Here is a 16,348-nt window from a genome sequence, read left to right on the forward strand (position 1 = left end):
GTGGCTGCAGAGTGCCCATCTTCAAGAGGGCCGCAGGTTCGGCATACAGGACTAGGTCCTAGTGACCATGGATTCCAGCCTTTGAGGCTGGGAGGCAGTCACACAGGGAAGAAATTTCCAGGGACTTTGGTCAAGTCAGGTTATTTCCCTACACATAAATATTCTGGACCTGAGGGCCATTTACAATGCCCTGAGGCCGGCAAGGCCTCTGCTTCAAAACCAGCCGGTACTGATCCAATCAGACAACATCACGGCAGTCGCCCATGTAAACCAACAGGGCGGCACAAGAAGCAGGATGGCGATGGCAGAAGCCACAAGGATTCTCCGATAGGCGGAAAATCATGTGTTAGCACTGTCAGCAGTGTTCATTCCCGGAGTGGACAACTGGGAAGCAGATCTTCTCAACAGACACGACCTCCACCCGGGAGAATGGGGACTTCCTCCAGAAGTCTTCCAATAGGATTGTACACCATTGGGAAAGGCCACAGGTGGACATGATGGCGTCCCGCCTCAACAAAAAGCTATAAAAGATATTGCACCGGGTCAAGGGACCCTCAGGCGATAGCTATGGACGCTCTGGTAACACCGTGGGTGTACCAGTCGGTTTATGTGTTCTCCCCTCTGCCTCTCATACCAAAGGTACTGAGAATAATAAGAAGGCGAGGAGTAAGAACGATACTCGTGGATGGCCAAGAAGAGCTTGGTACCCAGAACTTCAAGAATTTATATCAGAGGACCCATGGCCTCTGCCACTCAGACAGGACCTGCGGCAGCAGGGGCCCTGTCTGTTCCAAGACTTACCGCGGCTGCGTTTGTCGGCATGGCGGTTGAACGCCGGATCCTGAAGGAAAAGGGCATTCCGGAGGAAGTAATTCCTACGCTTACTAAAGCCAGGAAAGAGGTTACAGCAACTCATTATCACCGCATATGGCGAAAATATGTTGCATGGTGTGAGGCCGAAAGGGCCCCAACAGAGGAATTTCAACTAGGTCGATTTCTGCATTTCCTGCAAGCAGGAGTGACTATGGGCCTTAAATTGGGTTCCATTAAGGTACAGATCTCGGCTCTGTCGATTTTCTTTCAAAAAGAACTAGCTTCAGTACCTGAAGTTCAGACATTTATAAAAGGAGTGCTGCAGAGTCAGCCCCCGTTTGTGCCTCCTGTGGCACCTTGGGATCTCAACGTGGTGTTGAGTTTCTTAAAATCACATTGGTTTGAACCACTAAAAACTGTGGATCTGAAATATCTCACGTGGAAGGTGGTTATGTTATTGGCCTTGGCTTCTGCCAGGCGAGTATCAAAGTTGGCGGCTTTGTCTTGTAAAAGCCCTTATTTGATTTTCCATATGGATAGGGCAGAATTGAGGACTCGTCCCCAGTTTCTCCCAAAGGTGGTGTCAGCGTTTCACCTGAACCAGCCTATTGTGGTGCCTAGGCTACTAGGGACTTGGAGGACTCCAAGTTGCTAGACGTTGTCAGGGCACTGAAAATATATGTTTCCAGAACGGCTAGAGTCAGAAAATCTGACTCGCTGTTTATCCTATATGCACCTAACAAGCTGGGTGCTCCTGCTTCTAAGCAGACTATTGCTCGTTGGATTTGTAGTACAATTCAGCTTGCACATACTGTGGCAGGCCTGCCACAGCCAAAATCTGTCAATGCCCATTCCACAAGGAAGGTGGGCTCATCTTGGGCGGCTGCCCGAGAGGTCTCGGCTTTACAACTTTGCCGAGCAGCTACTTGGTCAGGGGCAAACACGTTTGCAAAATTCTACAAATTTGATACCCTGGCTGAGGAGGACCTGGAGTTCTCTCATTCAGTGCTGCAGAGTCATCCGCACTCTCCCGCCCGTTTGGGAGCTTTGGTATAATCCCCATGGTCCTTACGGAGTTCCCAGCATCCACTAGGACGTTAGAAAAAATAAGAATTTACTCACCGGTAATTCTATTTCTCGTAGTCCGTAGTGGATGCTGGGCGCCCATCCCAAGTGCGGTTTATCTGCAATACTTGTACATAGTTATTGTTAACTAAATCGGGTTATTGTTGAGCCATCTGTTGAGAGGCTCTAATGTTTCATACTGTTAACTGTGTTTCATATCACGAGTTGTACGGTGTGATTGGTGTGGCTGGTATGAGTCTTACCCGGGATTCAAAATCCTTCCTTATTGTGTACGCTCGTCCGGGCACAGTACCTAACTGAGGCTTGGAGGAGGGTCATGGTGGGAGGAGCCAGTGCACACCAGGTAGTCTAAGATCTTTCTAGAGTGCCCAGCCTCCTTCGGAGCCCGCTATTCCCCATGGTCCTTACGGAGTTCCCAGCATCCACTACGGACTACGAGAAATAGAATTACCGGTGAGTAAATTCTTATTTAATCTCAACGAAATACTGTACTTATACAAAAATACTGAAGTATAGAGATAATTATTTTTAAGTTGCAGCAAAAGTTCTAAAAAAAAAGGTGGTTCTTCCATCTGAATCTTATTCTGTCGTGGAGGACATTAATATCAGAAATAGTTTGTGACCCCATTCTACAATACAGAGACATAATCATTATAACACAATACAAAGACATAATCGTTATAGCACATATAACGTAATATGAAGATATAGGGGTCTATTTATTAAGCCTTGGATGGAGATAAAGTGGATGGAGAAAAAGTACCAGCCAATCAGCTCCTAACTGCCATGTCACAGGCTGGGTTTGAAAAATGACAGTTATGAGCTGATTGGTTGGTACTTTATCTCTGTCCACTTTAGCTCCATCCAATGTTTAATAAATAGACCCCATAATCAATATAGCACAATACATAGACATAATCAATATACTGTAGTCACACATCAGATTTATGGATATTGAATATGTGCAAGTTTTTAATCCAACCAATATATACATTGGAAATTAATCTAATAGCTGTGCAGTTCATTGCCACATTGATGATTTGCTTAATACAGTATATTAATTGTTAAAATTGTTATTTCCATAATGATAATTAAACATTGGAAGTGTCATATATGAAAGGGAAATCTCTGTCTAGATCATTCTTCTATATGTTTGGTCAGCCGAGCACAACCACTTCATTCCTTGTGTTGTTAAAACTAAATAAGTATTTTTATCTGTGAACAATTGCATAGTACAACTGATCTTGTCTAAGACGGTGCAAAAAAAACACTTGAATTCCCCCCATAGAGGTGAGGAGAAGTGTTGGCCTTTTATTATATAGGATGTAGGCAATTGCACATTACCACTTCTCTAGTCCAGTGTGCAGAATGTAATTTTTCGTTTATGATATGCTTCTACATGTATGGACTTGTTATGAATCTAGAATGGAATTGATAATATGGATCCATGCAGTACCAGTTCTCTTGATATGCAAAGTGCCATAATTCGCATCATTATTCATTCTTTGCTATTTCATAATTCTCTGTTCATCCTCCTTCCTTGGATAATCACATCCTTCGGTATCTTCCTTGACTCACTCTTACATCCATCCATCTGTTGTGCTAGTCTGTAATACTCTATAATAGTGCTTTCAATTTATCTTTGTTGATTCTATATATACACAACACTCTTTGAAGTGCTTCTATTTTAGCCATTTCTTATAGATCCAGTCTTCTCTTTCTAACTTCAATTCCTAATGACAGACCCGGCCCTAACCAATATGATGCCCTAGGCAAGATTTTGGCTGGTGCCCCCTAGCACCACCGCTGGTTCTGCCTCTGACCTTGCACATTTTTCCCAGCACCATTACCCCTCACCCATAGCAGTCCTTGTACCCCCTATATTTTAAATAGGAACAGTTCGCACATTTGACGCACAGCCCAAAAAGGGGCATCTTCTTGCTGGGAAGGGACATGGCCACACAATAGTAACCCCAATTCCAATTACGCCACACAGTACTGCAACTTTATTCACATTTTATCTTGCGATAGTGTCCATAATTCATATTACATCCCACAGTAGTATCACTTTACCTTATAAACGTTACTCCTCACAGTAGAGCCCCTTATTCACATTACATCACACGGAATTGCTCCTTATTCACATTACACTACACCTTATTGCTCTTTATTCACATTAGACAACACAGTAGTGCCCTTTCTATTTGCAACGCCATATAGTAGAGCACCTTATACACATAATGCCACACATTAGTAATGCATTATACACAATTCCACACAGTAATGCCCCTTACACATATGAGACACATTAATGTCCTTATAAACATAATGCACCTTACACATTATGACAACCTTTATTAATGCCCTTTTACACATAATGTCCCTTACGCACATGCCGCACATTATTAATGCCCTTATAAACATAATGACACACATAGTGCCCCCTACACATTTGCTGCACATTATTAGTGCCCCTATACACATAATGACACACATACATTAGTACCCTGTTACACATATGCCGCACATTATTAATGCCCTTATACACATAATGACACACATAGTGCCCCCTACACATATGTTGCACATTATTAATGCATTTTTACATGACACACATAATGCTCCTTACACATATTCTGAACACTACTGCACAACCAACCCACTCACATGCACACAGCACTCACACTGCCACTAACACTGTGACCTCTGCCTCTGCTTGGATGCAGATGTGTCCTCACAAATCTTGCATCAATGCTAACGTCGGGCACATTTTTTTTTATGAAAATGCATCTTATTTGCATTGCTATGTGGGTAGGATGCACAAGCAGCTTCTGCTGATTAAACTGATATGCAGCATGCCTATATACTGTGTGAGACTGTGGCTGTATCTGCATATGAAATGCTACACACAGAATATAGGCATGCCACATATCATTTTAATCAGCAGAAGCTGATGATGCCCCTAGGCATATCAAATGCCCTAGGCAATTGCCTAGTTTGACTATGCCTATGGCCGGCTCTGCCTAATGAATCTCTTCTGGGAATGTTCAAGCCATCCCTATTTTCTGATGTTCTTCTCTCACCATTATTCTTTCTCTTCCCATAATTTTCTTTCATTTTTGTCACTTTGTTCTTCCTGTAGGTCATTTGCCATTTTTCTATTCACCTTCATCTATTTATTTCCTCCCATTCGCTTTCTTTTTCTCACCCTTTCATCTTATCTCATCACCCTTTCCTTTCACCCTGCAAGGCACACGCCATCCTCTCTACGTTTCCTTCTGCTCTTTCCAACATTCACTTAGCGGCCAATGGGGGTCATTCCGAGCTGTTCGCTCGTTGCCGATTTTCGCAACGGAGCGATTAAGGTGAAAATGTGCATGGTACGCAGTGCGCATGCGCTAAGTATTTTAGCACAAAACTTAGTAGATTTACTCATGTCCGACCGAAGAATTTCCATCGTTGAAGTGATCGGAGTGTGATTGACAGGAAGTGGGTGTTTCTGGGCGGAAACTGACCGTTTTCTGGGAGTGTGCGGAAAAACGCAGGCGTGCCACGATAAAACGCGGAAGTGTCTGGAGAAACGGGGGAGTGGCTTGCCGAACGCAGGGCGTGTTTGTGACGTCAAACCAGGAATGAAACGGGCTGCGCTGATCGCAGTGTAGGAGTAAGTCTCGAGCTACTCAGAAACTGCTAAGAATTTTCTATTCGCAATTCTGCTAATCTTTCGTTCGCAATTCTGCTAAGCTAAGATACACTCCCAGAGGGCGGCGGCCTAGCGTGTGCAATGCTGCTAAAATCTGCTAGCGAGCGAACAACTCGAAATGACCCCCAATATTGTAGCAATTACTTAATCCATCATTAAGTCTTCTCCTTATGTAGTATATGTTTCATGTTCCTTTATATATACATAGTATAAGATATATAGATATAAAAAAATATATATATTTATATATATATATATATATATATTTACGTTGCCCAAGTAGGCGGTGCTTACAGCTACTGAAAAACGACAGGAGTCTCACTTCCGCTGTCAACGTTTCAATGTTAACTTAACATTTTCGTCAGGACAAACAAGAAAAACAACTTGCCTTACCTTTATCACCTCTTCCGACTGTGCATGGCACCGTCCGCCCGCCGCGTCCCGATCTGTCCAAATGACGTCATTTGCAGGTGCTGGCGTCCAATGCCTTAGCAACAGACCGGAATACACTATACATAAATCAAAATGAAAAAAAAAACAGAGTTAATATAAAACACCAATACGAGATACATAGTAACGCCCACAATAATACAATAAAAGATACCATAAAGATCACGGAGAAACAGTCACCATGCTCTGGTATGAATCACTCAGATAAATACATGTAGATGCATTTTAACAATGTGCATGATGTCCCTGTGTAATAACAGCACATAATAATAATCCAACACCAGAGCAGCATAAACAATAGCAGGTCACTGACCCCACAATTCACATACTAAATGTCCAAGTCCCAATACAATCAAGATAGATGTTTTAAAGAGAACATATTAACTCCACACCTAACTCTAGTATAAAATCACTTAGGAACCAGCTTGAAGTTCATACTGTACAACACAGCCCTTCTGATGGTCTCTTCACTTATAGTTGGGATCTGTGCACAGACATTGTAATGCTGCAATTAGCTAGCTGATAGTATCTAACGAGCTTGTAGAAAACACATGAACTTAGGTTTAATAGCAAATAGCTGTGAGTGCCGCCTACTTGGGCAACATATATGTGGTGACGGGGATTCAACTTGTTACTTATGGAGGGCACCGGCCATTTTACTTTTATCCGGGTTGTATGGAGTGCCGCTAAAGTGCTGTAATAATAATAATATATATATATATATATATATATATATGCTATGATTTACCGGCAGATGGGATGACGCTCGCCACGCTTCAGGCCCAGTGGCTTGCTTCGCTCACCACAGGTTCTATTCCCACTCGGGTGGTGACATGGACCCACCAACTGAGTGGGTATACCAGGCAGCCGTCGGAATTTCATCTGTCGGTATTTCACCGGCTGCCAGGGTTCCGGCATTGGTCTCCTGAACGCCGGGATAAGAACAGACGGTATTTTAACTGCATCCCATAGGCCTAATTCAGAGTTGATCGCAGCAGCAAATTTGTTAGCAGTTGGGCAAAACCATGTGCACTGCAGGGGGGGCAGATATAACATGTGCAGAGAGTTAGATTTGGGTGGGGTGTGTTCAAACTGAAATCTAAATTGCAGTGTAAAAATAAAGCAGCCAGTATTTACCCTGCACAGTAACAAAATAACCCACCCAAATCTAACTCTCCCTGCACGTTATATCTGCCCCCCTCCTCTGCAGTGCACATGGTTTTGCCCAACTGCTAACAAATTTCCTGCTGCAATCAACTCTGAATGACTCTCTCTCTCTCTCTCTCTCTCTCTCTCTCTCTCTCTCTCTCTCTCTCTCTCTCTCTGTCTCTCTCTCTCTATATATATATGATATCTGGATGTGGATATAGATCTCAGCCTTAAGTAAATCAGTTTGACTGAAAAACCACATTGAGAGTGTCAGCTAACCCCTAAATATTCAGCATGGGTAAATTGCCGTAAAAAAATTTACATAGGTAAAAAGGAATTATCAGAAGTTTGCTTACACCTAATTGACCTCCTGCTCTAAGATACGCAAAGCAAACCTCTGTTTATTTTTATATCAACTTGTTTTTTTCATTGCTATACATATTTTACCTATTTTTTCACCGATTTTAGTTGAGAAAGTCTTTTAGATATGCTGTTTTATATATAAAAGAACTTACGTGCTATATCCTGTCTATAATAACCTTTCTACAGTATATAATTTTTTTTTATATTGGCTATATAATCCCTCATTAAGAATTGTATATGCACTCCACTATTCTCATTTTACTATAGTCTTAACACCATTGGTCGCTAATACATTTTATATATATATATATATATATATATATATATATATATATATATAAAAGCAGAAAGTACCGGCTCTCCCATCAGCTGTACACCCGCGCCGGGTGCCCGCAAGATAAAGTTCAATAGACACAAATGGATGTGCGGCACTCCAGACGACTTAAGTAACGAGACTCAGGCAGTAAATGAAAGCAACGTTTCAATGTTTAACACATCGTCTTCAGGCTTAACAAACACACATAAAACGACACTCACCTAAATAGTGATCTCACCCCTGTGACTGGCGCCATTGATCCGGAGGCGGGATTGCAGCCCGCTCAGGTGCGCGAATGCAAGCGTCACTGACATCATCATAGTGCTCCCATCACCAAGGCAACATGACAACAAGCATAAGCTACATAGAAAAACATGTATCATAACATAAGCCTACTTACAATTAGCAATTACACAGGTACAGGCCTATCGTGACTAATCATCGTACTAATGGCCCAAATTTTAAATTCATATGTTAAAACCTATCTATGTGCATATAATACATATCTATAACTGCATTATGCATAATGCTAAATGGCAGACTCATACTAAATACCCCAGGGTCCTAAACCAAACAGCTCAAACCCAGATGTTCATTTAGTCCACGAGGTGCCATAGTATCTAGCCGCTGGATCCATTGGACCTCTAATTGCAATCATTTTAACCCTCTATTCCCCCCTCGAAGAGAGGGCTGAACCTGATCGATCATCCTGTACTTCAAGGAGGTCAATGTATGTCGGGCTTTGGCAAAATGCCGAGCCACAGGCTGATTTTTGGATGTTCAGCTGACTATAGATAAAGGTAAAATTACCACATCATTGTATTCTAAGCCCACTGACAGTAACAATTACCTTCACTTTTCAAGTAGCCACCCATTGCCTCTAAAACGGGGGCTACCTTATTCCCAATTCTTGCGGGCTAAACGGATCACTTCTGATCCAGAATTAGCTATACATCATATTGACAATATGTCCCAAAAATTTCTGGAGCGAGGGTATGACCCCCTGTTGTTAAATCAGGCTAAAACCAAAGTTATGGTATTAGACCGCCAACAGCTATTAAATCATCATAAAGATAAGGATAATGACAGCATTCTACCCTGGGTTAATGGTTTTCATTCAGCCAGCAATTCCATTAAGAGGTCAGCTAAAAAACATTGGCACTTGATCCAATCGGATCCAGATTTGCCGCTTACACATACTAAACTAATGCCATGTTACCAACGACCTAGAAACCTACGGGATATATTAGTGAAATCGGATATTTATGATCCAGCACAACAAACCATGGCATTTGCGGGTAGAAAAGGGTGTTACAAGTGTACCTGTACCACTTGCCAGTATCTGATCTCTGGTAGTACCTTCCAGCATCCGCATACTGGTAGGACGTACCAGATCAGACACCGTTTGACATGTAGTTCCAGGTCTGTCGTTTATCAACTTTTGTGCCCCTGTGGCCTGTCATACATAGGCAAAACGGAGAGGGCATTTAAGGAGCGTATGACAGCCCACAGGTCAGCCATTAAAGCTGCCATAACTTCAGGTTAAAGGCGATCAGCCTGTGGCTCGGCATTTTGCCAAAGCCCGACATACATTGACCTCCTTGAAGTACAGGATGATCGATCAGGTTCAGCCCTCTCTTCGAGGGGGGAATAGAGGGTTAAAATGATTGCAATTAGAGGTCCAATGGATCCAGCGGCTAGATACTATGGCACCTCGTGGACTAAATGTACATCTGGGTTTGAGCTGTTTGGTTTAGGACCCTGGGGTATTTAGTATGAGTCTGCCATTTAGCATTATGCATAATGCAGTTATAGATATGTATTATATGCACCTAGATAGGTTTTAACATATGAATTTAAAATTTGGGCCATTAGTACGATGATTAGTCACGATAGGCCTGTACCTGTGTAATTGCTAATTGTAAGTAGGCTTATGTTATGATACATGTTTTTCTATGTAGCTTATGCTTGTTGTCATGTTGCCTTGGTGATGGGAGCACTATGATGATGTCAGTGACGCTTGCGTTCGCGCACCTGAGCGGGCTGCAATCCCGCCTCCTGATCAATGGCGCCAGTCACAGGGGTGAGATCACTATTTAGGTGAGTGTTGTTTTATGTGTGTTTGTTAAGCCTGAAGACGATGTGTTAAACATTGAAACGTTGCTTTCATTTACTGCCTGAGTCTCGTTACTTAAGTCGTCTGGAGTGCCGCACATCCATTTGTGTCTATATATATATATATATATATATATCTCCTATATAATAGCCCAGATCTGTGACTTTGTGACTCATTTGCTAACGCTGGGCGGAGTCACAACACTGGGCAGAGTTAGTCAAATGAGTCACAGATCTGGGCAAATCTATAGGAGACTAGGAGCAGAAGCAGCTGGTATGGGCATGGCACAGGCAGGGGTGCATACCTGCCAGCTTTCTTCAGGCAGGAGGGACACACACACACACACACACACACACACACACGTGGTGAAAAGGGGGCGTGGTCAACGAAAAGGGGTGTGGCTTCACGGGAGGGCCCACGGTTTTTGTCAGTGAGGGGGCATGCCCAGTGCTCTGTGAGCTGCTGGCATGCCCCCAGGGGCGGATTATGAGTCCGGGGGGCCCAGGGCACTTGAGACAGGGGGGCCCTATCTCATTGCTGCGCCTGCTGTGGGTTTGGGGGCGTGGTCTAATTGTGGCCCACGGGGCCACGCCCCCTTATGCACATTCCGGAGATTTATTTTTTTTCGTGGGATTTTGGCCCCTCAGCTAGGGGTAAATCCAGAGGGGGTGGTCGCTCCCCCCTACACACCCACACAGGCAGAAGAAAGCAGGGAGGCTGCTGCCTCCCTGCACCACCACAGACCTGCCAACACGCAGCAGAGTGTGCTGACTGTAGCACAATGCTGCTGCTGTTGCAGGACGGGGGAGCTTCAGAGCTGGGACAGAGCTACTCCAGCCGGGGAGGCCCCTAAAACTGTGGGGCCCACGGTACGTACCCCCTGGCCCTCCCCTCTTAATCCGGCTCTGCTGCCAGAACCCCCCCTTAATCCGTACCCCCTGATGCCCCCTCTCCTCCTGTCTCCACTAAATAGACGCTGTGCGCATCTATTCACTGCTGCTCTGCTAAGCAGAACAGCGAGTTCAGGAGCTTCCCAACTGCCCCCCCCCCCCACCGGGGGACACTGCGGGCCATGGGTGGGACAGCGGGACAGACCCAAAAAAATGGGACTGTCCCGCAAAAATCGGGACAGTGTGGAGGTATGGGGGTGTATGAGGGGGTAAGCCGTACAGACAGACGGCACCGGCTCACTGTGTGCTTAACCCCCCCCACATCAGCAAACTCAGCAGGGGCTCTCTGGCGCGGAGGAGCGTCACTTTCTGGCACACTCCACGCTTCTTAGCTGCAGTTTTGTGGGGCACCTGCCGCTGTGCAGGTTCCGTCCTGCCTCTGTTATCTCCAGCCCCGGCAACCCCACCGCTAGCTGCAGTGCTGCCACCCGCAGTGAGGTGCGCCCAGCTCCTTCACACACTTTAGCCGGCGGGTAGCGCTGCAGAAGTCCGCGCTGCTTGCAGGCTCCGACCCGCTCCTCCCTCCAGCCGCAGCGTCTCCCGAGGCTAACCAGTCACTCCCAGTCTCCCCTTACCACAGTGCCCGGCAGCTGCGCGAGGTCTCCGGTGTGTGACTGAGGAGGGGGGGGGGGGATGCGGACGGCCAGAGGAAGCAGGACTCCAGCCTGAGAGAGTCAGCCATTCCAAGTCTCCACCAGCAGCAGATCCCAACAGGTTGGAGTGGAACAGCAGCAGCCAGCAGCAGTGACTCCGGTAATACACATCTGTCTGTCACCACTGTTTTGTCCCTAATACCAATCTCTCCCATGCCCTGTGTTCTGTCATGTCCCTGTAACCCCTGGCCTTGCCCTTTCACCCTTATCCTGGCCCTTTCACCCGTATCCTGGCCCTTTCACCCTTATCCTGGCCCTGTCACCCTTATGCTGGCCCTGTTACCCCTATCCTGGCCCTGTCACCCCTGTGCTTGCCCTGTCAACCCTATACCGGCCCTGTCACCCCTGTCCTGGTCCTGCCGCCCCTACCCTGGCCATGTCACCCCTATCCTGTCCCTGTCATTTCTGTCCTGGCCCCGTCGCCCCTGTCCTGGCCCCGTCACCCCTGTACTGGCCCCGTCACCCCTGTCCTGGCCCCGTCACCCCTGTTCTGACCCTGTCACCCCTGTCCTGGCCCTGTCACCCCTGTCCTGGCCCTGTCACCCCTGTTCTGACCTTGTCACCCCTGTCCTGGCCCTGTTACTGCATACCCTCCAACTACCTTTCTGGCAGGTACAGTACACGCAGTGCCTCCAGACCCCTCCCCAATGCACCACACCTACGTACCTTGCCCTCCACCACATGCGGCACTCCACCCCTCCTCCACACGCTGTGCCTCCAGACCCCCTACACCACCCGCGGCTCCCACTCCACCGCCCCTCCACCACCCACAGCACCTCCAGGCCCCCTCCACCATCCACCCCCCCATATATCTCTCCCCCCACACCTGCCCCCCCTCCACCTACAGCATCTGCAGACACCCTCCTCAATCCGTGGTCCCCCCCTCCCCCACCCACGACACCCCCACACCTGCCCCTCCACCACCTGCAGCGCATCGAGACCCCCTTCCCCATCCGCCGCACCACCTGTACCTGCTCCTCCCCCACCCATGGTGCCTCCGGACCCCTACCCCCGGCACCTCCGCCACTTCCAATCCCACAGCACCTCCGGAACCCTTCACCCATCCGCAACATCCCCGCACCCACCCGTGGCACCCCTGCCCCGCCCCACCTGCAGTGCCTCTGGACCACTCCCCCATCTGCAGCCCCCACTCCTCTGCTCCTCCCACATCCGCAGCCCCTCTCGACCCTTCCCCATCCGGGGGCCCCCCCACTTCCGCCCCCTCCTCCACACGCAGCATCTACAGACACCCTCCCCCATCCGCAGTCCCCCCCGCACCCGCTACATTCTTTACATCATGCCCTGCAGGTGCTGTTCACGCCGTCGCAAGGGGCTGCGCCTCTTTCACCATTGCACGCCCTTTCATTGTGCAATATTTAACCACTAACAAAGGAATGCAGGTAATACTCCATATAATACAAATATTAAACCCCAGAAAGGCATGCAAGGGTTAAGGGGTCGTAGCCCCTTTGCGACGGTGTGAAGAGCGCCCGTAGGGCGCGATGAAGCACCTAGTATACATATATATATATATATATATCTCCTATATAATAGCCCAGATCTGTGACTTTGTGACTCATTTGCTAACGCTGGGCGGAGTCACAACACTGGGCGGAGTTAGTCAAATGAGTCACAGATCTGGGCAAATCTATAGGAGACTAGGAGCAGAAGCAGCTGGTATGGGCATGGCACAGGCAGGGGTGCATACCTGCCAGCTTTCTTCAGGCAGGAGGGACACACACACGTGGTGAAAAGGGGGCGTGGTCAACGAAAAAGGGCGTGGCTTCACGGGTGGGCCCCCGGTTTTTGTCAGTGAGGGGGCATGCCCAGTGCTCTGTGAGCTGCTGGCATGCCCCCAGGGGCGGATTATGAGTCCGGGGGGCCCAGGGCACTTGAGACAGGGGGGCCCTATCTCATTGCTGTGCCTGCTGTGGGTTTGGGGGCGTGGTTTAATTGTGGTCCACGGGGCCACGCCCCCTTATGCACATTCCGGAGATTTATTTTTTTTCGTGGGATTTTGGCCCCTCAGCTAGGGGTAAATCCAGAGGGGGTGGTCGCTCCCCCCTACACACCCACACAGGCAGAAGAAAGCAGGGAGGCTGCTGCCTCCCTGCACCACCACAGAGCTGCCAACACGCAGCAGAGTGTGCTGACTGTAGCACAATGCTGCTGCTGTTGCTGGCAGGACGGGGGAGCTTCAGAGCTGAGACAGAGCTACTCCAGCCGGGGAGGCCCCTAAAACTGTGGGGCCCACGGTATGTACCCCCTGGCCCTCCCCTCTTAATCTGGCTCTGCTGCCAGAACCCCCCCTTAATCCGTACCCCCTGATGCCCCCTCTCCTCCTGTCTCCACTAAATAGACGCTGTGCGCATCTATTCACTGCTGCTCTGCTAAGCAGAACAGCGAGTTCAGGAGCTTCCCAACTGCCCCCCCCCCCACCGGGGGACACTGCGGGCCATGGGTGGGACAGCGGGACAGACCCAAAAAAATGGGACTGTCCCGCAAAAATCGGGACAGTGGGGAGGTATGGGGGTGTATGAGGGGGTAAGCCGTACAGACAGACGGCACCGGCTCACTGTGTGCTTAACCCCCCCACATCAGCAAACTCAGCAGGGGCTCTCTGGCGCGGAGGAGCGTCACTTTCTGGCACACTCCACGCTTCTTAGCTGCTGTTTTGTGGGGCACCTGCCGCTGTGCAGGTTCCGTCCTGCCTCTGTTATCTCCAGCCCCGGCAACCCCACCGCTAGCTGCAGCGCTGCCACCCGCAGTGAGGTGCGCCCAGCTCCTTCACACACTCTAGCCGGCGGGTATCGCTGCAGAAGTCCGCGCTGCTTGCAGGCTCCGACCCGCTCCTCCCTGCAGCCGCAGCGTCTCCTGGGAGCTAACCAGTCACTCCCAGTCTCCCCTTTCCACAGTGCACGGCAGCCGCGAGGTCCGCACCGCGTGCATGCTATGACCCCCTCCTCCCTCCAGCCGCAGCGTCTCCCGGGGCTAACCAGTCACTCCCAGTCTCCCCTTACCACAGTGCCCGGCAGCTGCGCGAGGTCTCCGGTGTGTGACTGAGGAGGGGGGGGGGGATGCGGACGGGCAGAGGAAGCAGGACTCCAGCCTGAGAGAGTCAGCCATTCCAAGTCTCCACCAGCAGCAGATCCCAACAGGTTGGAGTGGAACAGCAGCAGCCAGCAGCAGTGACTCCGGTAATACACATCTGTCTGTCACCACTGTTTTGTCCCTAATACCAATCTCTCCCATGCCCTGTGTTCTGTCATGTCCCTGTAACCCCTGGCCTTGCCCTTTCACCCTTATCCTGGCTCTGTCACCCTTATGCTGGCCCTGTTACCCCTATCCTGGCCCTGTCACCCCTGTGCTTGCCCTGTCAACCCTATACTGGCCCTGTCACCCCTGTCCTGGTCCTGCCGCCCCTACCCTGGCCATGTCACCCCTATCCTGTCCCTGTCATTTCTGTCCTGGCCCCGTCGCCCCTGTCCTGGCCCCGTCACCCCTGTACTGGCCCCGTCACCCCTGTCCTGGCCCCGTCACCCCTGTTCTGACCCTGTCACCCCTGTCCTGGCCCTGTCACCCCTGTCCTGGCCCTGTCACCCCTGTTCTGACCTTGTCACCCCTGTCCTGGCCCTGTTACTGCATACCCTCCAACTACCTTTTTGGCAGGTACAGTACACGCAGTGCCTCCAGACCCCTCCCCAATGCACCACACCTACGTACCTTGCCCTCCACCACATGCGGCACTCCACCCCTCCTCCACACGCTGTGCCTCCAGACCCCCTACACCACCCGCGGCTCCCACTCCCCCGCCCCTCCACCACCCACAGCACCTCCAGGCCCCCTCCACCATCCACCCCCCATATATCTCTCCCCCCACACCTGCCCCACCCTCCACCCACAGCATCTGCAGACACCCTCCTCAATCCGTGGTCCCCCCTCCCCCACCCACGGCACCCCCCACACCTGCCCCTCCACCACCTGCAGCGCATCGAGACCCCCTTCCCCATCCGCCGCACCACCTGTACCTGCTCCTCCCCCACCCATGGTGCCTCCAGACCCCCTACCCCACCCCCGGCACCTCCTCCCCTTCCCATCCCACAGCACCTCCGGAACCCTTCACCCATCCGCAACATCCCCGCACCCACCCGTGGCACCCCTGCCCCTCCCCCACATGCAGTGCCTCTGGACCCCTCCCCCATCTGCAGCCCCCACTCCTCTGCTCCTCCCCCATCCGCAGCACCTCCCGACCCTTCCCCATCTGCCCCCCCCCCCGCTTCCGCCCCCTCCTCCACACGCAGCATCTACAGACACCCTCCCCCATCCGCAGTCCCCCCCCCCCGCGCCCGCTACATTCTTTACATCATGCCCTGCAGGTGCTGTTCACGCCGTCGCAATGGGCTGCGCCTCCTTCACCATTGCACGCCCTTTCATTGTGCAATATTTAACCACTAACAAAGGAATGCAGGTAATACTCCATATAATACAAATATTAAACCCCAGAAAGGCATGCAAGGGTTAAGGGGGCGTAGCCCCTTTGCGACGGTGTGAAGAGCGCCCGTAGGGCGCGATGAAGCACCTAGTATATATAGATACTCCAGATATAGATATAGATATAGATACTCCAGCCTTCTGACGAAGTCGATGACGAAACGCGTTAAGGTGGAGCTAATTGACGCATGTACTCGCTGGGGCTGTTGAATCTCGAAGTCCACGGCTGATGTGTTCCTACTCGCGGCCCTCAAAAGG

The 16,348-nt window shown here is 49.6% G+C and overlaps 1 long non-coding RNA gene across 1 annotated transcript in view; it reads right to left on the minus strand.

Moving 5' to 3' along the window:
• The window catches only part of LOC134987440 (uncharacterized), a 49,789-nt gene extending 42,783 nt beyond the window's left edge, over positions 1 to 7,006 (minus strand). Inside the window, exons 1-2 of the long non-coding RNA XR_010193103.1 lie at positions 6,801 to 7,006; positions 5,996 to 6,111 (exon numbers count right to left, since the gene is read on the minus strand). This is a non-coding gene — a long non-coding RNA (uncharacterized LOC134987440). The remainder of the gene's footprint in view (positions 1 to 5,995; positions 6,112 to 6,800) is intronic.
• Between the last annotated feature and the right edge of the window lie 9,342 nt (positions 7,007 to 16,348).

Source organism: Pseudophryne corroboree, chromosome 2 (assembly GCF_028390025.1).
Source record: "Pseudophryne corroboree isolate aPseCor3 chromosome 2, aPseCor3.hap2, whole genome shotgun sequence".
In the NCBI taxonomy this organism is placed as follows: Eukaryota; Metazoa; Chordata; class Amphibia; order Anura; family Myobatrachidae; genus Pseudophryne; species Pseudophryne corroboree.